Source organism: Antechinus flavipes, chromosome 6 (genome assembly GCF_016432865.1).
Source record: "Antechinus flavipes isolate AdamAnt ecotype Samford, QLD, Australia chromosome 6, AdamAnt_v2, whole genome shotgun sequence".
NCBI classification, from domain to species: domain Eukaryota; kingdom Metazoa; phylum Chordata; class Mammalia; order Dasyuromorphia; family Dasyuridae; genus Antechinus; species Antechinus flavipes.
The window spans coordinates 248,274,180-248,286,284 of record NC_067403.1 but is presented as its reverse complement, the minus strand read 5'-3'; the positions used below and the strand labels follow the sequence as shown (position 1 = coordinate 248,286,284).

Sequence of the window (12,105 nt, the reverse complement as noted above, 5' to 3'; positions counted from 1 at the left end):
CATTTTTAAGGACCCTCTTTTGTGTCCAGAACTAAGCTAAGCACTGAAAAAACAAAGGAAGGTAAAATACAGGCCCTGCTATCAAGGAATCCCATATTCTCTCTGCAAATATCATGCAAATATCAACTTACAAACAAACTATATACAGGATAAATTAGACATAATCAAAAGAGGGAAGGCACTTAAATTGAGATCAGTGGATATCCTCTAAATAAGACTTTTTTTTAACTCAAATTTGAAGGAGAGAGACTCCAAACTCAAAATTTGGAACTCAAGTTTTTAAAAACAAATGTAAAAATTATTTTGCATCTAGCTGGAGGAAATAAAAATATTAAATTAAATTAAAATAAAAATAAATTTAAAAATAAAATAAAATATTAAACATTTAAAAAATAAAAATTTTTTAGAAGCATGAGGTAATAGAAGAGGTAATGGGAAGAAGGACTTATTCTATTTATGAGAAATATGAGAAAATGGATAAATGAATTTGGGGTCCTAGAGTAGATGCTATGACAGCTAACTAGATGTTATTGATCCTAACATAAAATAGATATTTGACCATTTTATGTATTGAAATGGATTTTTCTCATGATTATTACTCTTTTGTTGCAGATGAATGACATCATTACCAAATGATATCTATGGAGAACAGATCTGAAGTGAATGAGTTCATCCTCAAAGGAATAACAGATGATCCAGAGCTTCAGATTCCTCTCTTCATCATGTTCACCCTCATCTACCTCATCACCCTGGTAGGGAACCTAGGAATAATATCTTTGATCTCCTGGGATTCCCACCTCCATACACCCATGTACTTTTTTCTCAGTAATCTCTCTTTGGTGGATTTTGGCTTTTCTTCAACTATAACTCCCAAGGTGATGTCTGGGCTCCTAAGAGGGGACAAGGTCATTTCCTTTAATGGATGTGCTACACAGCTGTTCTTTTTTGCATCTTTTGGTACTATGGAAAGTTTCCTCTTAGCCTCCATGGCCTATGATCGCTATGCAGCTGTATGTAAGCCCCTACATTATACCATTACCATGACTTCAACTGTATGCATATATCTAGTCGGTGGTGCTTACTTCTGCAGCTTTCTAGCCATCTCTATAGTGACAGGAAACATATTTAGCCTTTCCTTTTGTAGATCAAACATACTTGAACACTTTTTCTGTGATATTACCCCTCTGCTACTTCTCTCTTGCTCTGATATTCACATCACAGAGATACTAGTCTTTATAGTAGGGATATTCACTATCTTTTCTCCCATTCTTATCATCTTTACTTCTTATTTACTAATCTTCATCACCATCCTGAAGATTCGTTCTGCTGAAGGCCGTCAGAAAGCCTTCTCCACCTGTGCTTCCATCTCACAGCAGTGTCTATATATTTTGGGACAATCACGTTCATGTACTTACAACCTAGTTCAAACCATTCAATGGGCTCAGACAAAATAGTGTCAGTATTCTATACGATGGTCATCCCTATGTTGAACCCTCTGGTCTACAGTCTTAGGAACAAAGATGTCAAAAACACTTTCAGGAAAGCTGTGAAGGGACAACAACATTAATTAGGTCAACATTTTTCTTAAAGAGAAATCCTATCTGTACCACCCCCATTCTGGGGTCCAATCAAAAAATCAGATTATTTTTCTTATGCACAGAAAAGTTCATTGCACATCTTAGATTTTTCTTTTTTATAGCTGATCTATTTATAGATCTTTCTAACTTCCCATATATGGATAAATTTATATTTTTTATGTCTATGTAGGTAGGTAGGTATATATCTATATGCATTTTTAATAGGGAGAGAAGTAGAAACTTCTCTCACGTAAAAATCAAAAATACTATTCTATCAACAATTAGAGGGATCAATACAATGTGTAAACAGAAAATCCCCAACCAAGTAAGAGAAGAACATATGGAATCAGGGTGAGTTGTGGTGTAAGTATAAGTCTTAGGATCAGACATCAACAATACTTTTAGGACACTATGAGAAAATAACAACTTCAATTAGGTCCTCTTTTTTCTTAGAAAGAAAATACAACCTGTAACTTCTTTCCTCTGGGATCCACTATCAAAATTAGGCTCTTTTTCTTATACACACAGAAGTATTTGCCCATCTTTTTAGAGGCAACATCATATATTAGAAAGTGGCATAAACAGAGTTAGAAGAGACATGAACTTAAATTCCATCCCAGATACTTTCATGTTGCATAAGTTAAGGTAAGCTACTAAATGACTCAGTCTCAGTTTCCTCATTTTTAAATGACCTTAATAGCCTACCCATATCTTAAAATATTGTTTTGTGGAATGAATCACATACACACAGAAAGAAGCATGATATGATTCTAGCTGTTTTCCCTTTAGAAAGAGGAAGATCAGCTGTATCAATTCTAAGCAGTTTACTATTTACATAGTGGTTTAGAAAGCACAGTTTTAATAGTAATAACACTGCTTTTTTACTAGACTCTAAACCAGAGGTGAACTGGGAAATGCTTAAGGACTTGACATTCATTTAAAAAATACAGCCACTTAACCCACTTAAAAATTTAATCAGCATTTTCTCCCTCACATTCTGAAAATTAAATCATCAACAAAACAATAAGAGAAATTTGGAACTATAGAACAGTAAAATGAAATCATAAGAGATTTGACAAAGACAAACTGCTTCTATTTTTACATGGCAAAATGATGCATTTTGCTCCCAAGATCTTTTTCATTTTTAGGGAAACATATACAGAGGGCACAGGTATGAGTTGAGTATGGTAGGATATTTTTTAAAAATAAATTTATGGGATAAGGAAGAGGAAAGGGCTGAGAAAAGGAGAAAAAAGAGACACATAATGGAGTAAATTATCTAATATAAAAGTCCCCTAAGAGCTTTTATAGTTTTTGCTACTACTGAAAGTTTTCTTTTAGCCTCCATGGCCTATGATCACCTACAGCTGTGAGGCCCTACATTACACCTCCACCATGACATCAACTCTATGTGTATTCTGTCAGTGATGCTCACATTTCAGGCACTCCTGATAGCCTCCATAGTCACAGGAAACATATATAGCCTTTCCTTTTGTAAGTCAAACACAGAGCATCATTATTTCAGTGGTATCCCCTTTCTCCTAGTTTGGTCTTGCTCTGATATTCATATTACTGAGTTAGTCGTCTTTGTGTTAGCATCATTCAGTGCTTTTTGCCATTTCTTGTCATCTTTGCCTCTTACTTACTAATTTTCATCACTGTCCTGAAAATCCACTCTACTGAAGGCCGCCAGAAATCCTTCTCCACCTGTGCTTCCCATCTCACAGAAGTGTCTATATTTTATGGGACTATCATTTCATGTACTTCCAACCCAACTTCAACTTTTCAATGGATTCAGACAAAGCATTCTACACCATGGTCATCCCTATGTTGAACCCTCTGGTCTATAGTCTGAGGAACAAAGATGTCAAAACACTTTCACAAAAGTTGTGAGGGGACAACAATATTAATTAGGTCAACTTTTTTCTTAGAGAGAAAATCCAGTCGGTACCATCCCCACTCTGGGATCCATGCTTGAAATCAGGTTCTTTTCTTCTACACAGAGAAGTGCAATGAAAATCTTTCATATTTTATACCTGATATTTACAGATTGTAGAGAGTCACAGATAGTGGGGAACCCTGGATAAGATATACAACTCTTAGATCCAATAAAAAGAACCCTGCCGAGTATGCTGTGAAACCATCTCAAAGTGGCAAATTTTATTGGCCACAGCTCCTAATTTTACTATCTGTATCTAGAAATAGAAGTGATGAATAAAATTATGTATAGGATAATTTCATATATATATATTTGTGTATATATATGTATGTGTGTGTTCTTATATGTAAATGTATAAATATGTATTTGTATCTAGTGGTGGCCATCTCCAGGGGGAAGAGCAAGAAAAAAAATAAATTTATATGGTAACTTTGTGGTATATTTAAAAGGACTAGTAAGTGTTACATAGGGAATTTACACTTTCATGTTCAAACATCTTTTTCATTAAACTATGTTATCAAAAAGACTTGTTTTATTCCACAAATTAAAAAAAAAAATAACCACAAACCATTGCCTCTGAGATTATCTTCTATGGATACCCTATACAGTTTGTGTGCATATAGTTATTTGCTTATCTCCCATTTAAAATGTGAATTCTGAAGGTCAGAGACTTGTTTTTTGTCTTTTTGGTTTCCCCAACACTTAGCAGAATAACTATGACACAAAATGTAATGAGGAAATTCTTGTTGACTAACATCTTTACCTTAGAAGCTTACTGGCTGATTCCTCTTGAATAAATTGCCTCATTCCTCTGAGGCCCAGTGTTCTCCTCCAGAAAATAACACTTATGCCTAATAACATCTATGGACTTTTCCAGGACCACCTGAGATAATATATATGAAGTGCTTTGCAAACATAAGTACACTTGAGTTCTAATCCTGACTGGATTGGCCACTAATTTTTTTATATCCAATGTGCACCCCTTATTGGTGCACTGGAACTATTGTATATTACCAAGTACATGTTTGGACTGTTATGTGTCAATTTCATGCTATTCCTTTTGTACTACATGATTATTTTGCATTACCTCACATACAAAGTAATTACATAGATCATAATAATGTACCTCACATCTTAGCTGACTGTGTAATGACTAATAAGGATAGAATATGTAGGATGACGGCCTAGCAGATGGAACCCTGCCTTCTCCCACATTCTTCTAATCTTTGTGATCTCACTCTATATCCTTTAATTAATTTTTCTATGCTATATGAAGTTTCCACTCAACATATATGTATTGTGTCTAATAACAATACTGATCTAGCCTCTGTTTTTCAGACTCCTCCTTATTCTGGCTGTTTAACTAATGTTTCCTTCTTACACTAGCAAGGTGATGATTTCTATTTTTCCCCTGACACTGATGTGATACAGAATTTGACTTGGGAACTCAAATTGTTACCTCTTCCCCATACCTCTTTGTCTTTACAACCTTTAATTAATATTATAAAACAATCACATGTCCTGAAGCGACTATTACAGTCTAATCAGCGTGCCTTGAATGAACATTGAATTCAGGACAGTTGCTCGAGGCCTCACATTTAGTTACTTCTGATACTAATCATCATTGGTATGATTTTTTATTTAAATCTAAAAGTGCTACTTTATATTTTAAAGTTTAGCCATTCCCATATTATTGTTATCTATATTCCTATTATCTTTATGTTTATGTAACTATTATATATATTCTAAAATGAAAAGTATTTATTCTAATTTCACCCCCCCAGTCACATCCTCTTATGCTTCTCATGAACTTAATAAGAAATGCCTTCTTATTAGTAAGTTCATTTCAAATCATTGTAAGAACATGACTCTCTCCATGAGAATTTAACCCTTCTTTAACCCTATGAGGTCGGGAATGTGCCACATGTGTTTGGCTTCATTTCTGCAATTCCAGGAACTAGCCACTCCTTGGAACACAATAAGATGTCAGTGAGGGTTGGCTCCCCTCCCTGATATCAACATTAATCGAGTTATATCCTGAAGCCCATTTGGCACTTCCATCTCCTATATATAATATTCTATATGTAAGCAAGTTGGCTCTTTGCCTTCTTTGTTTTCAAACCCTATAAAAACTCTGCTCAATTTAATCGTCTTTGGAATCTCACCCATGGAAATGACGATCTGCCTGGGATCTTCCAGTTCAGGACTCGAAGGCTGCTAACCTGAGGTTCCCCAGCCAGACTACAATTTAGAGTTGGTGCTCCCCCAAATTGGTGATGTTCTCTCTTATCTAGCCTTTTTTACAATTTTAATCATAATTCTCTTTATTCTTTATCTTTAATGTATTATTTACTGTATTGATTGTTATTGTAAGCAATCTATTCCATGTATTATATAATTAAATTTTAATTTCACTTTGATTGAGCCTGAGAGCGTCATTTTTAGGAGCAAATCTGAACTTTTCCCTAAAATCATATAACAAATGACAACTCAACCAGCTCTTCTTTAAAAAGGTTTCTCAAGAAACCTCAATATGGGTGCAGCCCATAACCTCCTAAGATATCCGGAAATACCCTGAAATATCACAGATTATTTAAGATCTCAAGACTTGGGGTCTTTTTCCTCAAATGAAATCTACTTTTCCCTCATCTCCTTTATTTCTCTTTTTTCTCTTTATCAGTGTTAGATTTTCATAAGAGAAAAACGAGTTCTACAACCTTATAAGAAACAATAATCACCCTTCCCCCCCCCATTTATGCTGATTTTGGTCAGGTAAGGTCTTTTTTCCCCCTTGAAGTGGGAAATGCCACATAGAAGACAAGTAAACTTGTAATCAACAAAAAACCCACACAATTCAGTCACTAAAATGATTTTCCTAGATTGTACATATGGTCATGTCCTTCAGGGATGGGGCTCCAGTGCCTTCCTATTGTCTCCAGGAAGCAATTTGGAACTATGCCCAAAGGCCTGCATCCCAAAAAGATCATAAAAGAGGCAAAAGGGTCCATATATTCAAAAATGTTTCTAGCAGCCTTTTGTGTGGTAGCAAGGAACTGGAAAACTGAATGGATGCACATCAGTTAATGGAATATTATTGTTCTCTAATAAAGGATCAGCAGGATGTTTTCAGAAAGGCCTGGAAAGATTTACATGAACTGATGCTGAGTGAAGTGAGGAGATCTAAGGGAACACCATACACATCAACAAGAAGATTATGTAATGATCAACTGTGATGAATTTGGTTCTTTTGAACAGCAAGGTGATTCAGACCAGTTCCAATAGACTCGTGATGAAGAAATCCACCTGCATCCAGAGAGAACTGTGAGGATTGAATGTATATCACAATAAAATATTTTTATCTTTGTTGTTGTTTTCTTGTTTGTTTGTTTTTTCTTTCTCATTTTCCCCTTTTAATATAATTTTTCTTGTGTACTATGATAAATGTAGAAATATGTTTAGAAGAATTGCACATGTTTAACCTATATTAGATTAGTTGCTATCTAAGAAAGGGAAGAGGTAAGGAGTGATAGAAAAAAATTGGAACACAAAGTTTTGCAAAGCTGACTGCAGGAAACTATCTTGAATGTATTTTGAAAAATAAAAAAGCTATAATCTTATTAAAAAATAAAGATAGCCAATACAAGGAACCAATCATAAAAAAATTAAAGGAGAAGTTACACAAGAGGAAAGAAAACTAGGTGGTATAGAGCATGGACTGTAAGGCCAGAAATCTCAAAGAAATGATTCTGTGATTTTCTTGGTTGGTAAAATCTTTTGTGTTAATTGAAGGGAGATGCCTGGTTTATACTTTACAATGTTAGCTTTTGTAAAGATTAAATCTGCCAACTGTTTCTCCAAGTTCTATATTCAGCTATCCTCCCTGAAACCAATGCTACTAAATATTTGACTGGAAAAACACTGTTGCGACCAAACATAATAGCAATATCAAATGGTTAACCATTAAACACTGTTATAGTTTTTAATCAATAAAATTACAAATGGATAATAACATCAACAGAAATGACGTATGCTCCTATTTTTTACATCAATGAACCAAGGTCTTTACATAACACTTGCATTTAAAATAACTTAGATTAATGCTTTTGGTGAGACAAATGGTAAAATAACTAAGTGTCAAGTGTGTGACATCAAATTTGAATTCAGCTGTTCCTGATTCCAGGACCACTATCCTTAAACTGCACTACCTAGCTACACCTTTATACTTGTTTCAAAGAAGCAAAATAAATTGAGAATTAAAGCTGCTTAGTGACTTGGCCAATGTCATTCAATTAGAAGATGGTAGGTAGAAAAGCAGGACTAGAAGCCTTTAGAGGTTCCATTCTACCTCATTTTTCTAAAAACAAGTTAGGATGGCAAAGTATCCACGAGAAAATTGTTCTTTTCCCATAATCAAAGCAGAATATAATTGTTTGTTTTGTTCAGGAATTGGCAGCAGATCTGCCAAAACCTCCAAGGAAGCACAACCTCCCAAGAGCCTCAGGGCTCCCAGGTCTGCATAAAGTCCCTGGTTCAGCCACTGACATTGAAATATTCCACTGTAGGATTTAGTGCTTGGGATCCAGCACTTTTCACCCCTAGATACTAGTGAAGTGATTATATGTTTCCTAGTTTGGGACTTCAAGGCCAAAACTTGAATATAAAGTTTTTGTCTCTCTCTCATTTTCAGGGTCTTGGTCATATTTCTTTGTATTAAGCTGGCTATGTTTGAGGCTACTTAATTCAAGACTGCAGGGCTTACATAAATACCAAAATGGTATAGTAGTAACACTGTTGGACATGGAGTCAGGAAGACCAGTATAAAACTCTCCTCTATCTCAGACATTGACTTATTTTCCCCATGGGTAAGTCCATTAAATTCAATTTCCTTATTCATAAATGATACATAATTACACTTGCAATACTTATTTCATAGGATTGTCTTAGAGCTCAAATTTCAGTTGCAGACATTTAAAATATAACAGTAGGCAAGTTTACCTCAGTTTTCCCCACTTTAAAATGGGGATAATAAAAGTACCTACATTACAGAATTGTTGTAAGAATCAAATAAGATAATATGCATGAAGTGCAACATAACGCTTTGCACATAATGGAATTTATATAAATGGTTCTCCCCTTGTTTCCACTAGTATAGATGCTAGTTTTTATTGTCTTTGGTATAAATCCTTATTTGTTCTGTTCTTCTAAATCCAAAGATCATTCTTTTTGTTGCAGAAAATAGAAACAAAATACAAATTGAGCAGGTCAGCCTTTCCATATCATAAATTGTACACATCTTATCAGCCTTGAGCATGAATCCAATTCTTTGATTTATCTTTGTTCCCCAAAATAGCCAAATTTTCAATTAAAAGCACCTATATCTTTGTATTACTAGCTTTCTGGGCTTCCCTTAATTCAAACAGAGCCCTGGCACACTCTGGCTCTATTACTATAAGATAGGATTAGCTTTGCATTCAACCTTGGTTATCATTCTTTTATTTTTTCTTTTCTATATTTTTTTCATATCTGTCTGTCATTTTCCCCTATATATCTTAAAATTTTCCTTCTTGAGCCTTCTTATCCCTTCAAGTTTGAAGATAGAATCCTCCTTAATCCTCCCTCTAAAATGACTGCAATTGACTGCTCAAACATAATGTGCATTATTGACAATTTATAATTTTCCTTTCCTTTTCTCAAATTTTAGGATGACTTACTTTCCTTTGTTTTGTGACATCCTTTTCTCAATTCTCCTATCGTTTTGTGACATCCTATTGACTTACTTTCCTTTGTTTTGTGACATCCTTTTTCTCAATTTTCCTTTCCTTTTGTGACTCCACATTCATTTTGATCCTACCATATGATTCTACATGCTTTATGAGAATCAAACATATAATGACATTTTCTTATATTTGTTCTTCCATTTTGCACTTTTAATGGGTAAAAATATCATTTTAATCAATCAATATCTGTTATTTGAAGAAAGAGACAGAGAGAGAGAGATTAGATGAGAGAGAGAGAATGAGAGAGAGAGAGAGAACAAGAGAGAGAGAGAGAGAGAGAACAACAAGAGAGAGGGGGGGGGGAGGAAGGAGACACAGGTAGTCAATGAAAAAGGAAAAAAATCAAAGACAGGGAGACAAAGACAGAAACAAATATTCAAAGGAACAGAGAGAGAATCAAAAAGAAACAGAGACAGAGTACATTGGGCATTGAGTAACGAAGAGACAGAATAAAAGATACAGAATAAGAGAAAACATTTTGGCAGATGTCCAGATAATGGGAGACTCCCATCAGTAATATACAATTAAGAATAGAAATGCTTTCTACTATGTGTTCCCAATATAGCTCCTGTATTCTTTATATTAGTATATTTTCTCAGTTTTAAAATATAATATCCACCTGTAACCTATCTTATTTCATTCATTTTTTTTTTCAAAGAAAGAAAAAATTGCCCAGAAGATCAGTTAGGAGTCCTATTCATCGAGCTTCAATGGTTCCTTGACAGTCATACACACACACACACACACACACACACACACACACACACACACACAAATATAACAATACAGCCTGTAACAGATAGTATGTGGCAGCTTACTTATAACTTCTATGAAAATTTGAAATGACTCATGATTATCCGGATGAAATTAATTATTCCGAGATTAAGAGAGTGATACACAATTGTGGAAGGTTCTTTCAAGCTGTAAAACTTAAAACTGTGCCTGAGAATGGACACAGACATAGTTGTCTGATGCCTAAAGGCCAATGTAGTTTAGTTCACACATTGAAGGTTACCAGTGGCTATTTGGTGAGTCAATAAGCATTTTTAAGGTCCCTCTTTTGTGTCCAGCACCAATCTAAGTACTGAAAAAACAAAGGAAGGTAAAATACAGGCCCTGCTATCAAAGAGTGCCGTATTCTCTCTGCAAATACCATGCAAGTATCAACTTACAAACTATATACAGGATAAATTAGACATAATCAAAAGAGGGAAGGCACTTAAATTGAGATCAGTGGATATCCTCTAGATAAGACTTTTTTTTAGCTCAGATTTGAAGGAGGCAGATTCCAAAATCAAAAATCCCTCTGGAATCCCTAAAAACTATATGGCCAATGAAAGGACAAAGTTTGTGGCTGCCTTCTATTTCCACAGTAGCCATGATGGAGAATTTAAAAAGGGACAAGTTGGGTAAAGGAAACACATTTCAAAATCATACAAATATTCTTAAGTTACCCACCAGTGATTTTTTTGGATGGATGACTCACATAACTACACAATAGTTAGTTAAGTGTCCACTAACTATTGTTCCTACTCAGGAACTGCTGACTTCAGTCCATTGCATTAACCTTAAGGTCACAATTAATCCTAAACAAGATCCCAATAAACTCTTGACCAACTTTCTTTCAAGCTCCCCTACCTTCTTTGTTTTTAAACTTTGCTCTTATTCTGTTGTTGTTTTTTTCTCTTTTCTTTTGTTTCTTTTCTTCCTCCTTCATCACAGTGGAAACATGCATCAGAAAAGATCCACTTCTCTAATCTTGATCTATAGTAATCCCTCTTCAAATGCTTGTTTGGTCACAGGCTAAGGCAATTCCCTTTCTTGAAGTAGAAAATGTCTTTTTGGGGATTGTTAAATGTATGGTAAATTTTTAAAAGCAACAGGAAAAAGAACTGAGTATGTGTATATGTGTGTGTGTGTGTGTGTGTGTGTATGTATTCTTTGACCCAACAATACAACTGCTAATCATTAATCCCAAAAGAGATTTTTAAAAAAGGAAAAGGATTGATACATGCAAAAATATTTATAGCAGCCTCCTTTTCAGGGCAAAGAATTGAAAATTGAAGAGATAACCATCAATTGTGGAATGGCTAAATAAATTGTAATATGTGATTATGATGAAATATTATTGTTCCATGGAAAATGGTAAATAGGATGCTCTCAGAAAAACCTAGAAAGTCCTCCATGAGGTAACACAAAGTGAATTTTCTTGTGTACAAAGTAATAGCAAAGTTATGGAATGATCAGCTATCAATGACTTCACAATGACATTACACAATATAATGATCCATAACTACCCTGAAGAACTTTTGATGAAAAATGGTATGCAAACTTAAAGAAAGAACTTATTGTGACTAAATACAGATTATTTTTTACTTTATTTTTTGAGGTTTTTTTTTTTATGAGGAGAGAATGTCTATATTTTCTTTCATAACATGGAAATGTTTTGCATAATTTCACATATGCCTTCTTAATTGGGGTGGGAGTAGGGAGGAAGGGAGAGAATTTTGAACTTAAGTTTTTAACAACAAATGTAAAAATTATTTTGCATCTAGCTGAGAGAAATAAAAATATTAAACATTTAAAAATAAATTAATTTTTTTAAAAAGCATGAGGTAATGTGAAGAGAGACTTTGTCTCTTTATGAGGAAATAGATGAGTGAATTTTGGGGACCTAGAATAAGTGCTATGACAGCTACCTAGATGTTATTGATCCTTACATAAAATAGATATATGACCATTTTTATGTTTTGAAATGGATTTTTCTAAAGATTATTATTCTTTTGTTGCAGGTGAATGACATCATTACCAA

General features: G+C 34.3%; 1 pseudogene; it reads left to right on the top strand.

The window, feature by feature from the left end:
• The first annotated feature begins 632 nt into the window (after positions 1-632).
• On the top strand, positions 633-1,567 carry LOC127541626 (olfactory receptor 5B12-like; annotated as a pseudogene).
• The last annotated feature ends 10,538 nt before the right edge of the window (positions 1,568-12,105 follow it).